The sequence below is a fragment of the Cyanistes caeruleus genome, chromosome 16, assembly GCF_971803275.1.
Source record: "Cyanistes caeruleus chromosome 16, bCyaCae1.hap1.1, whole genome shotgun sequence".
NCBI lineage: Eukaryota > Metazoa > Chordata > Aves > Passeriformes > Paridae > Cyanistes > Cyanistes caeruleus.
In genome coordinates, this window is record NC_141716.1 from 5,079,529 (window position 1) to 5,098,456 (window position 18,928).

The window sequence follows — 18,928 nt, forward strand, 5'->3', positions numbered from 1 at the left end:
TCTCCTGGCCCTGTCACTCGTCACATGTCAGCCTGAAGACACTTCACAGCCTCATCCTCTTGGGCTTTTCATCAAACCCCACCTGAGCAAACCCAAAAGAGTTCCTGCAGCAAGAACAAGCACAGGGTAACAGCACTGCTGGGCAGACGCTGCCCCACAGCAGGCACAGAAACAAAAGCAAAAATATACAGAGGAGGTAGATCAGCCTTACCAGCCGGGTGCTGCAATGAGAGAAGGAAATATTCCCTCGATGAGCCAGGAATCCCGAGCGGGCTCTGGCAGGGCTCGCACGGAAGGCACCACACACATAGCAGGCAGCTTCCACCAGAGGCTGCTCGATGGCTTCGAAACACTCCTCTGCTGCTGCTGCCTGCACAGGACACAGCCCCGGGACATCCCCGGCTCAGGCTTCGGGAGCCCACAAACCCGGAGGGTCCCCATCACCCTGGACAGTGCTGGGTGCTGCACCCGAGGGATGGAGCATCATTACCTGGGGAACCAGGGCAAGGAGGCTGCTGACTGCTTTTCTCACCTTGGAAAGGTGGAAAGGCTCTGTAAAAGTGAGACAAGGAGAGGCTTATTTAAACCAGTAGTTTTCTGGCGTTATAAGCATTTAAATTACACTAATTAACAAAGGCAGCCTTTGTGGGCTGTGGTTGTGCCACTGGGTGTGCATGGGGTGGCACTGGGTGACACAGGGTGACACAGGGTGCAGGTGAGAGACACATGCTTTAACCCGGGAGGACACCCACAAATCTCAGAAAGATGCACAGAAAAAGCTACCTTGAATTATCATTACTACAACATACAAAACCAGATCAGCTGGGAAGAGCTGTGAGGGTTTTCTCTCAGCTGGAAGGAGAAGCAGATGAACCCTCTCCACTCTGGCTCAGGTTTCCTTCACCTTCTCCAACCTGCACCATCTGGGCTGCAAACACCCTGGGTGTGCAGCTCTTGCCTTCCAAGGTGCTGGGAATGTGCAGGAGAGTACAAAGACATCATCCAACTGGGTGGAAACTGTTCTCAACGAGGTGTAAAGGGGTGGTGGGAAGGGAGCTGTCGATGGCAGGCTTTGGCACAACTTGTCTAGTCAGGAAACATGTAAGTTTTTGTGATCCCACCTAAATTCACCTACTCCTGTTGCCGTTGCTCACATTTTGCCAATAAACAAAAGTTCAAGTATTTTATACCCTGAAAAAATTGTCTGTGTGGATGGTGTGGCTTGCAGAGCTCAGGGTGCCTGGCTCCCTGCTGAGGATGCTGAGGGCTGGGTGGGCTGTGCCAGAAGTTGAAACAAACACTTTTAAACTTTACAAACATGTTATTTTTTGACTCATCTGCCTTCGTGCCTGCTCTCAGCCAGCAGTGGCTCAGCCCAGGCTGGGGATACACAGATGAGTTGAACTGTTGGGGTTCTTCTCTTCACCTCTGCCTCCCCCTCCTCCTGCAAGGAGGAGATTAATGCAATTAGGGTTTTGTAACCATTTTCTGTCTAGCATGAAAACATGTAGGGGGAGTGCAGAGCTGGCTCCTGCTGCCCAGGGATGGAGGACAGCCAGGCAGCCCCTCTTCCAGGCTGGACCAGGATGCCAATCTTGACCAAAATTCATCTTTTTTTCTATGGGTAGAGGAGAGCCAGGTCTTTTTTCAGCTGGCTCCCACTTGACTAAACCAAGGAGGACCCCGCTGTCCTCTGACACATCCTGGCTCTCTTTTAAGCGGTCATGACCCATAGTTTGAGAAACTCTGCACTTAATAGTCCTTCCTGTCTCTTACTCCTCCATCTCTGCTCTGTCTCCTGCAATATCCATTTTCCCTTGCCCCTCCCTCCTCCTCTGGCCAAAAAGAAGTAAAAAATTAAGTGTGAATTTCAGAGCAAAAGATGCTTTTGTGTTTTTTTTTACAGAGACACTGAGAAGTGAAGGCAAAAGCCTTCCCATAAATTATAGTCCCATGAAAATGGCTCAAATTGCACGGAGTTTGCAAATTACAGAAGATGCAAATGTCAATTGAAGAAACACTGGCAGTAAATATTTTTCTCAATTCCTTTGTTAGCAAAGTTTTCACTGGAAAAGCTCCTGCTCTCAAGAGCTGGAGAAGGATGGCAGCTCTTAGGCTTTAAATGGTTTACCCATAACACACAACTATTTAATTTATCCCTCTGTAATTAATCAATCAATAATATATCAGCATTAAAGACAAGAAAACTTATTTTGAACTTCATTTCTGGCATGGGTTCCTTGTAAAGAAAGATGCTCCATAGGTCTCCTTGGCTCTCCCTGATGTGTTATCTCCAGTGTGGCAACACCTGAATACCCAGCATAAGAACCCTGAATGTGCCAAAGTTGTTTTTTTTCTCTGTTTCCATCTCCTTTTTCTCATGATGGAAAACCAGCAGCAAAGTGCTCATGCCACAGTAAAAAGCAGGAATGAGGTGATCTGTCTGAGTCCAGCTGAAGTGGAAAGACCAAATGTCAAACCAGTTGTGGAGCATATAATCCACTAATCCATCACTGCTTTTTCACCAATCTCTAACTAAATAATAATTATTTTTATGAAAACACCCTAGAATAACCTAATTATTTGGTTTGCAGAGTTGGGTGATCAACTTTTATACAATCTACAGTAGCTCTCCACCAAGTGTGGCAGTGTCAGTGTGGTGCACACAGCTGTGCCGTGTCTGGGATTTATGTCCCTTCCTGCTGAGTGCAGATAAAGACAACATCATCCCAAGTATTTGAAAGAACCTCTGCAAAATCCTTCTCCAAGTGTGAAAACTCCTTTGTGGAATGTGCTATATTTGGGCCAACTTCTCCCCCACAAGGGCTGTGTCCAATTCAGAACCTCCCAGGCATGTGTTATTGCAGTCTCCCCTTGCCTGTCTTGCTCCCTTGCCTTGCTGTGGGATGGGATGGAGCCTGGCACACGGGGGTGGCTGGAGGATGGATCCTGCAGATCTTTCCTCTCCCTTTCACCTGCCCATCCTGCCTGGAGGGCTCTGAGCACACCCAGTCCAGTAAAACCATTGCAGCCCCACACTCCTGGGTGCCCCCCAGGAGCCTGCCCCTCATACAACTCCTTTTGGGAAGCATTTTAGCACATTCCTCTCCATCACCTGGTAAAAGCAACACCCACTTCGTGCTCTTTGCAGCAATGACTGTGAACCTAGGAGTGAAGGGCTCTGCTGCCTGCCCCCATGCTGGCCTGGCTGCTCCCAGCCCCATGATTTATGCTTTGATTTGGGAATGCCTCCTCCTGCCAGGTGATCACATGGGCCCTTGCCTGCACATTATTTTAGTATTTGCTTTTGCTTCCCTTCCCTCCCTGCTCTCCCCTCAAAATGGTTTTCATTTTTATTAAAGCAATTTATTCTGGCGGTTGCCAAAAGCTTATCGGGTTCGGCACACGTTCAGACAAGTTGTGCGTGGTGATTTTGGAGGTGGGGGGGTGATGCTTGGGGTGAAGAAAATGAATGAAAGCAACTCCAAAAAGGCAGTTGAGCAGGGCTGGAGCCATCATGGCCCAGCTCCAGCACCAAGATTTCAGCTCCAGTCGAGGGGGGAGGTCAGGAGCAAGACAGCCTGCATGGAGCTGGGAAGGACCAGAAAAGGGTCAAAGGGAATGGGGCTATTTCCACTGCCTCGAGCTGTTTGCCGTGTGGCCACTGCCAATCTGGAGCTGTTGGTATTTCAAATGGCACGTAGAGAGCCGTCCCTTCTCCCTCAGAGGTATGTTAATGAGCATCCTGTTAAGAAACTCCTTGGAAACTTCAAGGGAAGACAAATCCTCTTGGTTGATAAATTAATTTTCTCTCTCTGCTTGACCCATCAGTCTGCGCTGCCAGCAACATTCCCATTAGCTTTGGCGGTGTTTGCCAACATTTGCTGAGATCCAAGACCCATAGAAATCCACTGGAGCCTTTCCATGGGTCTCAAGGAGCTTTGGGTCAAGTCTTGTGCCTGCGGGATGAGGCCTGGGCTCTGTGCGTTGGCTGCCTGCGCGGAGCCTGCCGGTGAGTGATGAGCTGTTGAACGACATCTTCATCTCTGGGCAGGGCTGGGAGGAGGGATGGGGATGCTAACTGGAACCAGCCTGCAATGAAGTCATTTGTTTCCCCTCTCCTGAAGGTTCCCAGGGAGGGAAGTGGAGCTCACAGGCAGCGATGGCTGCAAAACCCCTGGGCTCTCGTTCCGTTGTGTTAAAGCTTCACAGCCTCCGAGGATGTCACCCAACTCCAAAGGTTGTCCCACACCCTCGGTCCCATCACAACAGACCTCCCACTGCTGCTTTCCTGCAAACACCATGGCTCTGCTGGGAAAGGGCTGTGGCAGATGCCAGTGGTATGAGGCAAAGCACGCCCGTGAAGGCTGCCCTGTCCTGCCCAAAGAGAGTGAAAAATCTCTGAACTGACAGTTTTCCAGCACTGCTTGAGAGGCAGCTAAACACAGCTATTATCAGTGTATGAGAGCTTGCAAAGATAACACTTCAAAGGAAACACGTTCTAAATACACCTTTAAAAGCTTTAAAATGCAATTCTATAAATGTTTGTGTTACCTGGGCAAGAGATAAAGCCAAGTGGTATTACTGAATTGTAGTGGGGCTCAATACCTGCAAACTTCCCTCGTGTCCCTATCAGATGAATGGCTCACTTATTAATCTATATCTGGGTGCAGTGGAGCTCTTTCCTTTCTCCATAATCTTCTTCCCCCATCTCTGTGTGCTGGCCACCTTGCTGCTCTGACAGGACCTGGGTATGGGTGTGAATCCCAGCAGGATTTTGTCTCTGGGTTGGTACAGGAAACCTGTCCCTGCAGCTTCACCCCACTCCAAAGAAGAACAAAAACCCCAAGGCTGTAGAGAAATAACAAAAAGCAATTCTCACTTAATTGGTGATGCTGGTCCCTGTGGTTTGGAAGTGGTTGATCCATTTTTCCTCTGTTGTTAGCGGATCAGGACTGTGGTGTCACCCTGTCCCAAAGGATGGACTGCAGGGGCTGTTTTTATATAGGTTTAAATTAGGGATTAACAAGAAATTCTCTCCTGTGAGGGTGGTGAGTCACAGGCTGCCCACAGATACCATAACTGACCCATCCCTGGAAGTGTCCAAGGCCAGGCTGGATGGGGCTTGGGGCAACCTGCAATAGAATGTGTTGTGGCCATGGCAGGGAGCTGGAATGAGATGGTCTTTAAGATCTCTTCCAACCCAAACCATTCTGTCATTCTATGATTCTATGATATCTTGGCATTATAAAACTTCTAGGAGAGATTCCTGACATCCAGGGACAGTGGGGTACAAATATTCCATTTCAGGTTTATTGTTTGTATTAAAGAAATAAAATCAGAAAGATGGGACGGAAGCAGCCTGAATTGAAATTCTTCCCAACACTGTGATCAAATGAAAATGACTCCCACTAACACAATTCCAGAGAGCTTTGGCCCTGCCTGGGGCAGGAGTGAAGGAAATCCCTGAAATCTCTGCTTTTCTAGGAGAGCTCTGTACTGCTGTAGCTGTGGGCAGCTGGTGACATTACTGTGGGCATGTGTTTATGTGGGGTTGAGAGTCTGGGGGAGACTGAGGGAGATTTCCAAATAATTTCCCTGCAGCTTGTTTGGTCCCTGCAATGGTTCTTGGGGAAGGCAGGGCGTCAGAACAGCCCTGACACCTTGGGAAATGTTGAGCCCTGGAAGCATCAATCCCAAAGCTATTTTGGGAAGTGAGTCCGCCCACGCTGGCACATGTGCAGCCCTCCAGCTGTCTGGGCTGGCAGCAGGATTTGGCCATTAATGGAAGATTTTGTGCCTGTTCACCCAATCTATCCTTGACTTTGGCTCAGCAGTTTTCCTGCAGCTCAGAATGGGGGGATCTGCCTGGGGTGCCAACACTCATCAGTGGCACGTAGGAGCCAGGTAAAGGGATTTGTTTCTGAGGGGCTGCACAGCTCTGAGGGTTTTTTCCTGTGTTAAAAGGGGAGATGAGAAGTTTTCCAGCAGAGCCTCTAGACCCCACCCACAGGCAGGCCCCTGGCAGCACTAATGGTCCAGGAGTGGAAATCGATGGCGAGGCAAAGGCAGAACAAATTGATCCAAACCCTCGTCCGACAGACAAAAATTTTCCAGAGTATCGTTCAGTGCATTTAGTCCTAAATACTTAATTAAATTCTGAAGGTGTTTTCTGCTTTAACCCCCCCCCCCCATTCACCTTTTTTAAACCTGTCAGACCACTTTTCAGTTCTCTTCTTTCTTGCAAAAGAAAACCCTCTGGATTTTGGATGTCAGAAAGCAAGACTTTGAATATTTGGGTTTGATCCAGAAACACTTCATGTGCTCAAAGCCAAAGGAAAGGCATTTACAGTTGTTTTTTTTTGCGCTGCACAGTGCAGGAAGATGCTCAGAGAGATCAGGGATGAAGGGTGGCCCAGGGTGTGCCACATCCCTGGGACCTTGTCCTGTTTGGGCCACCACTAGGACTCAATAAAACCCAGCTGTTTTCCCCCCTAAATCCCACACAGTGTGTAAGAAAGCTCGATGAGGACATGGCTTGCAGGGAAGGCTGCTCAACCCTGCAGAAAGTGTCTCTGGAAGCCCTGTGAGCAAGGGATGGCAGCTGGGAGCCACCCACCCAGGGGGCTGGCAGATTGCAATCAGGAGTCAACAGAGATGAAGGATGGCAGAGGGAGAAATCCTGTGTTTTCTCTGAAGGAGGTGTTTTCTCTCCTTTATCTGGTGCACAAGCCATCCAGTCTGTGTGTGTGTTATCTGTCAGTGCCTGGGACACTTCACATATTCCCTGCTGCTCAGCATCCCAGGGCAATCCCAGAAAAGGCAGTGGCTGCAGCAGCAGCAGCAGCATTGGCAGCTCAAGAGCTTTAGCCAGGGTTGTAAGGATCCATCCTTCCCAAAAAGTCCCTTTTTGAATCCTAATTCTGTGCTTGCTCAAGGGCTCCTCTGGCTCCTGGGGCTCAGGATGAGTCCCCAGCCCATGGGGCTGACAGATCAGTGCCACAGCTCAGTAAACTCCAGTCATTAATGGTAAATAAAGATTAATCATTTGTGTAATCTTCCTTAATTACCAAAGAAGAACAACTGGTCTGAGCCCACCCAGAGGCTGTGGTGTCAAACACTTCTCCCCTTGGTGATTGATGCTGGTCCCCAAAATTCAAACTGATAGGAGCATGTTGAGTGAATGCTGATGGGCAGGAGAAGGCACCTGGAGGGGACACATCAACCCAGGGCTTTGTTTTCAGCACAGAGCTCCTCAGCCCATGGCTGGGAGTGGTTTCTACCGGGGCAGTCCATCATTCTTGCAGGAACTGTCCACTCATGAGAAGAAAACACTTTAAAATGCCACTCCTATTATTTTTGCTTTTCTTCCAGACCAGGATACTCAGTCTCATTGCAAAGAAGCCACTTTTTATTTCATTTTACCTGATGGTTTTATGCTTCTCTTCCTACAAGAGCCAAGTTCTCTCCCTGGGTACTGCCCAGGATTTTGTTTCTGTGTCCATCCAGTCCTCAGTGGAAATGAGGGACTGATTTCTTTAGCTGTGTGATATCTTTGCAGCATGAATTGCCTCATGGTTTACAGCCCTGACTTTACAGCTTGCTGTGCATGCACACTGGAGCTGATAATCTTTGACTAACAGTGGTATTAAATCACCAAATTAAAACTAATGAAGGAGAGAGCCAGAAGATGTGATGATGATGAGGGGGAGGAATTCAGAGTAGCAGAGGGGGCCAGGCATCATCCATCCAGGGCTGCTGAATTTATGTGTGTGTTAATTAACATTTTGATTCATTAAGCTTGGCTCATTGTGGGGATTCATGGATGAGAAGCAATTTAGGAGCTGGTGCCAAGCAGAGGAAGTTTCTCCATCTCCCATTCTCCCCTTCTTGTGCTGGTGAAGGATAGAAATGGATCTTAAACTTAAGTGGAAATGAAAAGAGGGTGCAAATGTGAAGGTTTGGGGGTGCAAGGCAAGAGTGGAGGCATATGAGAATGGCCCCTTGCACAAACAAGGCTCCTGCCCACATCAAGGTTTCTGATACATGGCCATGGTTAAGAGAGCTCACTGAAATCTGGCATCTGGGTGCCTCAGCCTTCAATGATACCTGCACAAAGCACTGTGGATCTTCTCCTGGATGTCATTCCATGGCACAAAGAGGTTTCTGCCATGGGAAGGGTGATGGGACATCCCTCATGAAGTGCTGAATCACCTGGGTCACATTATGGGATGCCATCAATATGTGTTATAGATATATTTTACAGAATTATTTCCAGGATGTTTTATAGAGCATTAATATCCTTTATATGTACTGCTTCTTTTACCCCTTCACACAAAAAGCCAGGTGTGTTTTTTTTGCCATGAACTCTGGCCAGAGAGCAGAGTTAAAGCTCAAACATTTCAGAAACCTCTAAAATGCACCTGCAATGGTCTCTTCATCACTGCACTGTTACTCTAAGTTCCAAAACCCTGGGACATCCCAAGGCTCCAAGTGAGCATTGCATGTTCTCTTTTCACACCCTCCTAGAAATTATGAACCACAATTAAGAAAACCACAATTAAGAAGATGGACCATCAGCCCAGCACCAGTCCAAGCCATCAAGCCTTGCTCTTGTACAGCAGCAGAAGACTTGACCCTGAGATCTAGACAAGGAACACTGATCCAAGAACCATAAGGAAAAGAATGGTTCTTCTTGAGGCATTTAGATATCTTCTCCTCTGTTCTCATAGTGGGAATTACAGGGACTCATACACACAGAAAATAACCTGATTAATTCTAACTCAAATTCAAAAAGAAATAGGGTCAAAATCAGAAATTGATAGTTATTGTGGCCATTCTGTTTTGCCCAGTGGCTGCTGCCCAGCTTTTTTACTGATAACGCTTTTCCTTCAGAAAAAAAGTCAAACCAAGTTACTCTGCTGGCTCACTGTACTTTTAAGAAGTGCTTTTACCCTCATGAGGTTGCATCAAAATTTTGATGTTTAGCAGAAAACAAAAATATTTGCACTCAGTTCATTTATAGAGCTGCACATAAAATCCTCCCCCTCAGGGCATTTCCAAGGAAAAGACTGGAAATAAAAATATAAATTCTAAACAGCAGTAAAATGTTTATCGCTTTGGGGGTTATGAGTGTTCAGCTTTTATTACTACAAAAATCAATTTACTGATCTTGGGTTTACTGCAAAATCACAGAAGTGAAAAGCTGAATTCATTTGTTGTCCAGGGTTTTGCTGCTTCTCCCTTCCAATGTCTGGGGAGAGATGTGTCCCTGCTCTCTTCCTCCTCCCCAGCTCCTCTCCTGACACCAGCAAAACTTCCCTCCCTGCCTGGCTGCCCACCTGAGTCCCTCTCACTGCACCTCCCCAAGGAGGCCAAGAGTCCAACCTGAAAAAACAGAAAAAATAGAAAGGAAATGCCCAATTTCCTCTGGCAGGGGTTTTGGTTGTCTCAGGAGCCCGGTTTGGGATGGGGGTGCAGGATATGGCTGAGAAAAGGGGCTGCTGAAAGGATCTTGTGTGTGAAATCATTCCTGTGGACTTCATGTGTGGATCATCTGCTGCAAAGTGCAAATCTGCATGTGCAAAACAATATTGCAATGTTGTGTTAGTCATTCCAATGGTCAAAATTATAAAATAATAATAAAGGAACAGTAGATGCTTAGATGTTGCTCTGCTGTGACACTTCTGTGGGTACCATTCAGTGCAACTCAGTGCTCCCATGTAGCCACTCTATTTTAATTTCCAGAGTTTTTAAGGCAAAAAAATCAATGCATGTTTGAACAGATTTAGCAGAAGGCAGTGCAAAGAGCTTGGACAAAATTCTTCAGGCTGGCTGTCCCTCAGCAGTGGTCCAGAAGGGACTTGTGGCTGTGCTGCTGTGATGGTAAAACTTTCCCAATCCTTCACAGTCTGACACATTCACCTCCCAGAGTCCCAGCTCTCTGTCAATCCAAGTATTTCATATAAAGAGAATTTCAGCCTGGCTGATAATTTCTGGGGGAAAAAAATGTAGGAGAAAACCCATTTTTTCTCCAAATATTGAAGGAGGGCTGGGTCAACTCTACAAATAGTCAAAGCAAATCTTTTGGGGAGTGATGAGGAAGATGAAAGCAGCTGAAACGAGTGAGTCAGCAAATAGCTGGGGATAGCAGCAAATTCTGGGAAGGAGAGGAGCTGGAGAGTGTGTTGGTGTGGGAGCGTGAAACTCCCACCTGATATTAACAGTTTTGGCCCACTCTCAGTGCTGAAATGTGGTCAGAAAGACATGGAAACTGTGCAAGAGGGAAGGTTTGTACATGCTGTGCTGGCACTGGTGATGGGCAAATTTATTTAAATCCCATTTTGTCCCAGCCTGTGGCCAGTGCCATCCATCAGCCTTTGCACTGCACTTTTATAAGCTGAGCACACTTTGCTTCCACCCTTGCTGTGAGCCCGTGGGGCAGCCTGGATGTCTGTGAAGGGGCTGGTGTCACCTTGGTGTGCTCTGACAACCTGAACGTGACCCACCCCAGGCACAGATGGGATTCCTGTCCTTCCCCTTACACCTCCCCACTTCCCCAGCAGCCCCTCCCCAGGTGGATTTTCCAGCTCTTGCACCTAAGCAGCCTCACAAGATTTATCTGTCTATCTTGCAAAAGATGGAAAGTGCTTTACAATTGTTCCAGGGGTCATCTGATAACCCTGTCAGGCTTAATTGTGCCATAATCAAACCTGTCCCCCCTCCACCCCAGCACAGGGCAGGATGAATCAATTGAGAGCAAACACCACTGACAGACCCCACCAACATGAAAGGCATGAGCTCACAAATAATTCATTAAAAGTGTGCGTGTTGGAGAGGATTAATTTCCATTTCCTCAAAAAAAAAAGAAAAAAGGTGTTAAACACAGATGAGCTCCTCTTGGCTGGGCAGTGCCCAGAACAGATATCCTAGATCCTGCATGAACAACCCCTCTGCTGGCAGCTGATGGAGAAAGGGGAACACCTTTATTGGTGCTACCAGCACCCCAGTCCAACACTGGGTGAGCAATGTCCCCATTTCCAGACTCCTCTGACAATTAACACCGTTAATTGCTTTTATTTATCAGCAAAGATTTCACAGTAAGTATCCCTATTCACCCAGCTTTGCAAACCAACAAGGATTCCACAACAAATATCCCTATTAATCAACCTTTCCAGCTACTGATCTCCAAAATAGTAAAGTGTAGATTTTATGTAGATAATTGAACAGACCTCTCCAAAGCCACCAGCCCCTCGCTGTTCCCTCAAGCCGTGATAAGAACCGTGATGACACCGAGCTGACACCGCTGTTTCCCACACAACCATTGCAGAAGTTCCATCAGAGCAGCCTCATTTCCTCCAGGATCAGAGGAGCTGACATTAAATATGGGAAGTGAGTGCCACCTCCAGCCCTCCTCCTGCTACTGGAGCCAGCGGCTCCCAGCCCTCCTTGGGCTTGGGGAACCTGGAAACTTGTTTTACTGCCTGCTTGTGCTGGAGATATAAACAGTGGGGCTGCAGGGCAGAAACATGAGATGGCAATTAGCCCAGAGCTATTAGCTGTGCCTGAATATCATATACTCCAAGCTTCCTTGATCCACTGGAATTTATATGACTGTTAATGGGCACTGTAAATTGCTGTCAGCATGGATAACTCAATCCTTGCTTCTTTGGAGAGGTGAAGCAATGGGGGAAGTGGAGGGGAAGAGGGGAAGGTGGCCTGAGATGGACATGAGGAGCTGTACAACATCTTTAAGGCACTGCTGTCTGCTGGCATATAACAGATAATAAAAATATGCTTTAATTTATAATGTATGGATATGGTGTCAAAATAAAATGTTTCAAGGACAAGTAGGGAACATAAAAAAGTCATAGCCCATGCTGTGAGCATCAGCTGCACATCATAAAGATACATTAATGGTATATTTCTTTAAAAGAAATTTTCATATTTGGAGTTTTATGAGAAATAAGATTTTTAAATATCAAAAGTGGAAATTTTATGATTCAGGGGAAATGTTCAGATGAAGGTGATGGGAACAGCAAGAGCCCATAAATAAAACACTGGTACCTCTGGTGCAGTGACCAAGGGCAGTGACCTTGGTGTGCCAACCCTTCCCTCCACCCATTCTGCAGCCATGGAGCCAGTAGGATTTTTTATTATATGGGATCATGGCCAGGCCCCAGAGATACAAGCACAAAATAATGTTGGATTGTAAAACAACAGGCAAACAAAGCTGCTTAAACCAGATCCACTTATATGCCAGTGGTCAAAAATAAAATCAATGAAAGAAATGAGGTTTTGATGTAAAATTCAAATGTTAGAGATAAAATCAATTAACTTGGGTATGGATTATTCTCTTTTTATTCTGAGCTGAGAGAAATATTATAGAAAAGCTCACAGCACTGGAGCATCTTTGCTTCCTGGGCTCATCTGGGCTTTGGAACAAAAAAGAGTCCCATGAGTTCATTTTTATCAGGGGAAAAAAAGCATTTTTAACCCAGTGACAAAAATATCCATTCCTATTGTTCCACTTCTCTGTCAGCTGCTGGGATGAATAACCTGGCATTTCCTTCCCGTGTCCTGCAGCTAAATCTGCAGGTTTCAAGGGAAAGCTCACAAAAATGGGGAATTTCTAAAAATTTGGGCCCATGTGCAACTCTCAGTGGCAAGCAGCTGCTGTTGGCCACTGCCTGAGAGCATGGCTCTAATATGAATTTCACTGACATAATTCTGAAGAGAATCAGGGTACTGGGATGATCCTGAGCTGGCTTGCAATCATTTGCTGCTTTAATACATGTCTTTAGAGAGTTAATCTGAAAGAGGACGGGTTTAGATGAGATATTGAGTAAATACATTTTGCCCTGTGAGGGTGGGCAGGCCCTGGCACAGGTTACCCAGGGAAGCTGTGGCTGCCCCTGGATCCCTGGAAGTGTCCAAGGCCAGGTTGGATGGAGCTTGGAGCAACCTGGGATAGTGGAGGGTGTCCATGCCCATGGCAGGGGGCGAAATGAGATTAAATCCCTTTGAACCATTATAGGATTCTAGGATATTTTCCTGCATCTCCTCTTATTCACTAAAGATGAAGAGATTTTGCAGCAAAGCAGAGCAGAAGGGTCTGAAAAGGATGGGCATTGCTTTCCCAGATTGCATCTGAGGTCTCGTGTTTGGAGGATGCTGCCTGCCCTGCTCCAGCCAAACACAAAGGACCATGTGAACAGAGTTGGGCTCCCTGGCCAGGCTGCCAGCATTCCCAGCCTGGGAATGGCAGACCTGGAGCAAAAAGGACTAAAATTCCATCCAAACCTCTTAGAAAGGCATCTTTATCTCAACTAGAAAACCAAATTTGCAATGTCTTGGAGAGTACATTGTGCTTGTGTAGTGACTGCTCATGATGAGCGGATATCAATGCCCTGCATCCGAAACCTCTCTCAGGGCACTCCATGTCCATCAGCAAACCCTCATGGCCCACGAGAAGATTTGGCATTTAAAACCTGTGCCCAACCCAAAAATTGCAGCTGTGAGCATTGCTCTTGTAAACCTTTCAGGAGAAACATCCTTAAATGAAACCAAGCCCCATTCTCTTGGACTCCTGATGCCACCACAGCATGCCCAAGGACCAGGAGGGTTCTCCATGAGGATAAGGTGGCACCTCTCTTCCCCACGGTCCATAAAACGTGCCTACCATTCATTATTGGGCTGCTCAGAGCCTTGTGTGGTCCATTATATTTTATGCCAGTTTCCTAAACATTCACAGTTAAATAAACTATGATAACACTTCATAAACATTTTTCTAACATGCGGAATGTTTGACATGAATTTCAGCTATTTTAAAACTAATAAACAATTGTCAATCGGATGTTGGAGACTAAGCAGAAGCCACAACTGTTCTTATGGAACATCAAAGGCATAATAAATATCTGATTTTTTTTTTTTTTTTAAGTGAGGCTTTTGTACTTTTGCCTATGAGCCTCTGTCAAGAGCGGGGAGGGACGAGCACTGGGGCTGTGTGTTATTGACTGCTGTGCTTTGGGTTTTCAGCAAAAAATAGGAGAGGTTACACTTCATGGGATCAGCTTGCACTTCAGAAATCTCCCAGTGTTTTGAAAAGAAGCTGAGCAGACACCAGGCTCCTGAAAGTGCAGACACATTTTTTTCTCACAGGTGAAAGGCACCTTGCAGAGCCTCCCTGGTTCTGCCACTCCTCTGGCATCACTCCTGGGGTAAGCATGACCAATGGCACTTCGATGGACACAAAGCTCACACTCCGAAGGGATTTTGCACTCCTGCAATGACCACACCCTGTCCCTCAGCAGCTGGGACAGTGCCACCAGGCAGGGATGGCAGCACCGAATCCCCACATCCACCCCAAGCACTCACAGCTCCTCCCTGGAGCAGGACCAGCCCTTTGATCGTGCCCTGATGGCTGGGAAGGGGAGACAGCTCAGAAAAATACTTGTCAAGAGAAATACAATGTCCGTGGAATATTTTTTTTCTGAGGAGTGCCCTGGGTTGAGGAAAAAGAAAAAAAAAAAAGAAAAAGAAGAAAAAGCTGATTTCAAATAACAGCTCATTTACAAGAGATAGACTGTCTCTCCTTTAATCTATTGTTCACAACATCCCTACTGGTTAAAGGTTTCCCTCCCAACAACAAGAGCTTGTGAGCTTCGAGAGGAAAGCAGCACAGGCTAATATTTATCTCTGGGCACATCCATCAGGAGGGAGGCACCCCCGGCAGCAGAGCTATCAGGCCCGTGCTCATCTCTCCTGTGCCACGAAGGATGTGCAGTTCCAGAGAGATGAAAGCTGTTCCCCTCTTTGGGATGACAGATGGTGGCCAGCGTGGGGGAGGGCTGCCGGGATAATTGTGCTGCTTTACAAAAACTGCAGAGTTTTGGAAGCAAATCTGAGGGAAAGTTGTACAGGCTAAGGACCAGATGCAATGAAATCTCTGGTTTCTGCCATGACACAAGACAGAAGCACTGGACAAGTCCTTTAAAGCCACGTGTGAGGCTCACAGGGATTTGGGATGCTCTTGCCAAGCTGCTGCAGAGCCATCAATCCCCAGTACAGGGCTGTCCTTGTGCCTGAACAGCTCTGCCTCCTGGAGCCCCTCTGCCCTCACAAACCCTCCACTCAATAAAATCCCAGGGACCCATAAAATGAGAAAACAAGAAGGCATGAAGCTGTCAAATAGCTCTCCCAGCCTTCCCCAGCACTTTCTGTGGGCTCCCAGGTGTGATGCCCAGGAAAACCAGGCAGGGAGCTGCTGCAGCTTCCACTGGCTGGATGCTCTGCTCCACCTGACAAAACCCTCTCTAAATTCACACCTCAGCTCGTGCCATTGTGAGCAGATGCCTCGTGCTGCTGCTCAGGCTTTGTTTTAGTCCCTTCTGCTCTGGGATGTCACTTCTTGCTGACAGATCTGTGCCTCTCACATCTGTGCTGCCGCTGTCCCCCTGCATCAGAGCCACAGGAAGGTTTTTGCTGGCCCATTTTCTCCCCTCCTGCCCTGGCTGGCTGGGACAGGGCCGGCACCCAGCTTTTCCCACCGGCAGGAAAAGGCTGGTGAGCCCCACTGGAGCCAGTCTGGCTGCTCTCGGCAGAGCTGGGCGCTGGGGCAGATAAGTAAACACTTGCAGCTCTGACATAAATTACTTTAGTCCTTGACAGCAGGACACTGACCAGGGTCGCCTGATAAGGGAGGGAAAGCCTTGCATGTCTCTCAGTCCCACTCAGATATTTCACAATAAATGTCACTGGGAAAGAATAGACACTTCTGTAGCCATTAGGCAGCTGCATGTTCCTGTCACCTTGAGAAGAAGGGACGCATTGTCAGAGCTGTCGGAGCAGGCAGGAACCAGCTGTTAATCTGCTCTGACATCCTTTTTCACAGAGCAAGTGTGAACGGGGCGTTGCAAAAACCCAGTGGAAAGGTGATTAAAAATAGGCCCTCCATGAACATCTCCAGGGTCTGTCACTGTGCTGCTGCTGGGGAACCAGAGGATCAGGATGGAGACAGCAGCTCCTCCTGGTCTCAGCTCCATCACACTCTGCAGACCTCTCCTGCCTGTGTTTCCCCTCAGCAGGAATCACGCTGTCCAAGGAGGGGCCATTTCCCTTCCTTTCCCTTCTGAGGGTGGGCTGGGGGCTTCAGGCACTGACTGCTCAAGCCCAGGTGACAGAGTCGCAAAGCTGACTAAAGATGAGCTGGATGGAGCAAGTCTGCTCCTGGCAGATGTCACAGTGATACCTGAGGATGCCACCAGCTCCACCAGGACACCCTGCTCCTCTGCCAGACATCACCCATGGAAATGTGTCTGCAGCATCAGTGTGCAGCTCTCTCCACTGCTCTGGCTGAGGGGGTCCTGCTCCCACAGGCCCTCATTACAGGGATGCTCACACTGGTGACAGAGATGTGGTACAGAGATGCTGGGAGTCAAATGTACCTGATGGATGGCTCTGAACTTCCAAGTGAGTCCACCTGGGAATCTCTGTGGCTTCATTGCAGGCAGGCAAAGGACACAGAGTCTGGGCAAGGGGCCGTGTGTCTGCTCTTCCACAGGTGTTTTGGAAAAAGTGGGCTGTGGGGCTGGTGTTGTATCACACACTCAGCTTAGAGCCTGGCTTCAAATGATTTCCCAAGTCAGAGATCCCTGCCTCCACACCATCTCCTTTTCTTAGGGACATTATTGCCCAAGGTGCAGATTCCTGTGGTGGAAATGGGTTTGGGGTTTGTCCCAGTGGGTGAGACCCCAGCAGAGGTGTTCCTGGACTTGTTGCTTACAGAGAGACTTTGCTGGCCCAGCTTTCACTCCATGTAAGTCACCGGCACACACTCTGCCAGATCCTTCATCTATTCGTGGATCACCATGTCCTGCAGATCTTCAGGGCTTTGCTATGAAGTTTTTCAGATATAAACCCCTTTTAGTACTTCAGATAATAGGAAATCTTGTATGGAAGATATCTGTGTAGTGTCTAAAGCATTTAGGATACTCATTAAAGGGGTATTTCCCCTGGTACCTCATGTGTGACCATTGGAGGAGGATTCTGGTCAGTCCATCTGCAGGCTGCCACATCTCACCAGGGTCCCACCATGGCACAGGCTGTGCCCCCCCAAAGCCCCAGACCCCCCTGGGGACCTGGCCTTGGCTCCTGTCCAGGTATGAAAGGTCTGGCCAATGCTGAGAGATGAAAGCTCCCTCGCAATCCCATGTTCAATATTTGATTGTGCTCCGCTGCTTAGACTTTTAATGTGGTTCTGCTTATTTTTACAGGTTTCCCAATCTGCCCCCTCCCCAGATTGTTTATATATTTGGAAAGCCTTCTGTTTAGTGCCTGTAATACCCCTGACGTTCTTTCTCTGCAGTGGTCTTCCCTCACCCTCTCTTCTGCTGAGACTTAACTGGGATTTGTTTCAATACTAATCTCTCAAATTGTTTATTAAACCACCTCCTGATTTATCTGCGACAGATTTTTCTTGAAGTTATAAAATTTCAATCAAAATTCCTCGGGGCATTTCGCATTCCCTTCTTACGATCACTAAATCCTATTTATTCTTGGTGTGACCCCCCTGGCTCCCAGCCCGGGCTGGGGAAATGGGAATGCACACTGCAAGCCACTGGCTCCAATTGCCCCCCTGCCCCAGCAACCTCCAGACAAGAAAACTTCTTGAGTTGCTCTGCCTAAACCATTTCTTCCCTTTCCACCTCCAGCCACTAGCAAAGCTTCCCTGCTAGCAAGAGGGAGTTTTCCTCCTTGTTCCATCCCTTGGCACCTAGCTCCAAGCCCATAACATGCTAAATAATTCCTCTTCCACCTTGGTGTTTACATTCTTCGGATACTTTCCGCTGCTTTTCATGTCCCGACTCCTTTGGCCCTTTGCTGGGGGTACCCAGCTCCTTTCATCTCGGCCCATGGAGCAGCCTCCCAGCCCTGGCTCCCTCCAGCCCGCCCAGGTCAGCAGCACCAGCACTGCCCAGACTGCTTTCTCCCCCAGAACAGACTTATCCACCCATCCCAGTCTTTCTAGGATGAGGTTAGCCCAAAGGATGAGCTCGTTCTCTGTGCCTGGATCCTGGTTATCCATCAATGTTTCTGGCTGTCTCACTTGACATAAATCAGGTATAGATTGGGTCAGGCAGTGTTTTATATCCATTTCTGGCTCCACAGGGAACACAGCTGACCAAAATCCTGGTTTGAGAGGCACTCCATGGATGCACACGGCAAAACTTCCTCCTCCCTGCTCTATTCTATCTCCCACACCAACGCTGCAGCTTTTCCTACTGCCCAGGGCAGTCTTTACACAGAGATGAGGACAGAAAATATTTCACCTATCTGGAAAAAAAGGTTTGATGGTCAGCCCTTCAAACAGCTTTTGGGATCTACTTAAAAGGAAAGAAACCCTTTAATGGTCTGAATACCAAATAATGTCACATCAGGGATTCAAATCCTTCCAAAGGCTTTATTCTTGTTATAATTTAATTATATACCTACTAGAGCAAAGGAATGACCAGTCAGTAATTGGAATGACACATCTGTGCAGAGAAGAAAAGACCCACATTTTTAGTTTAATAGACACTATTTTCCCTGAACACAGTCACTGACCAATGTTAGCCAAACTAAACAGTCCACCTACTATACACAGGGCACTTCAAAGGGAAAATTAAAAGAGACAAAACTGATATGAGAGGATGAGGAATCGCAGAGGGTCCTTATCAGGATCCCTTTCAGTGGATGTTCCCATGTTTTAGTGGGGGAAAAAAAAAAAAAAAACAACAACAACAACAAAAAAGAGCCGGGAACGAGAGCCTGATAGAGGATTTTCCTCTGGCTAGACACAGGGTCTTTAAAAAAGCTGCGGCAGAGTGTGGGATCATTAAACACCTTCAGATTCCTTCCCCACTGCCAATCACGGCATCAGCAACCGCCC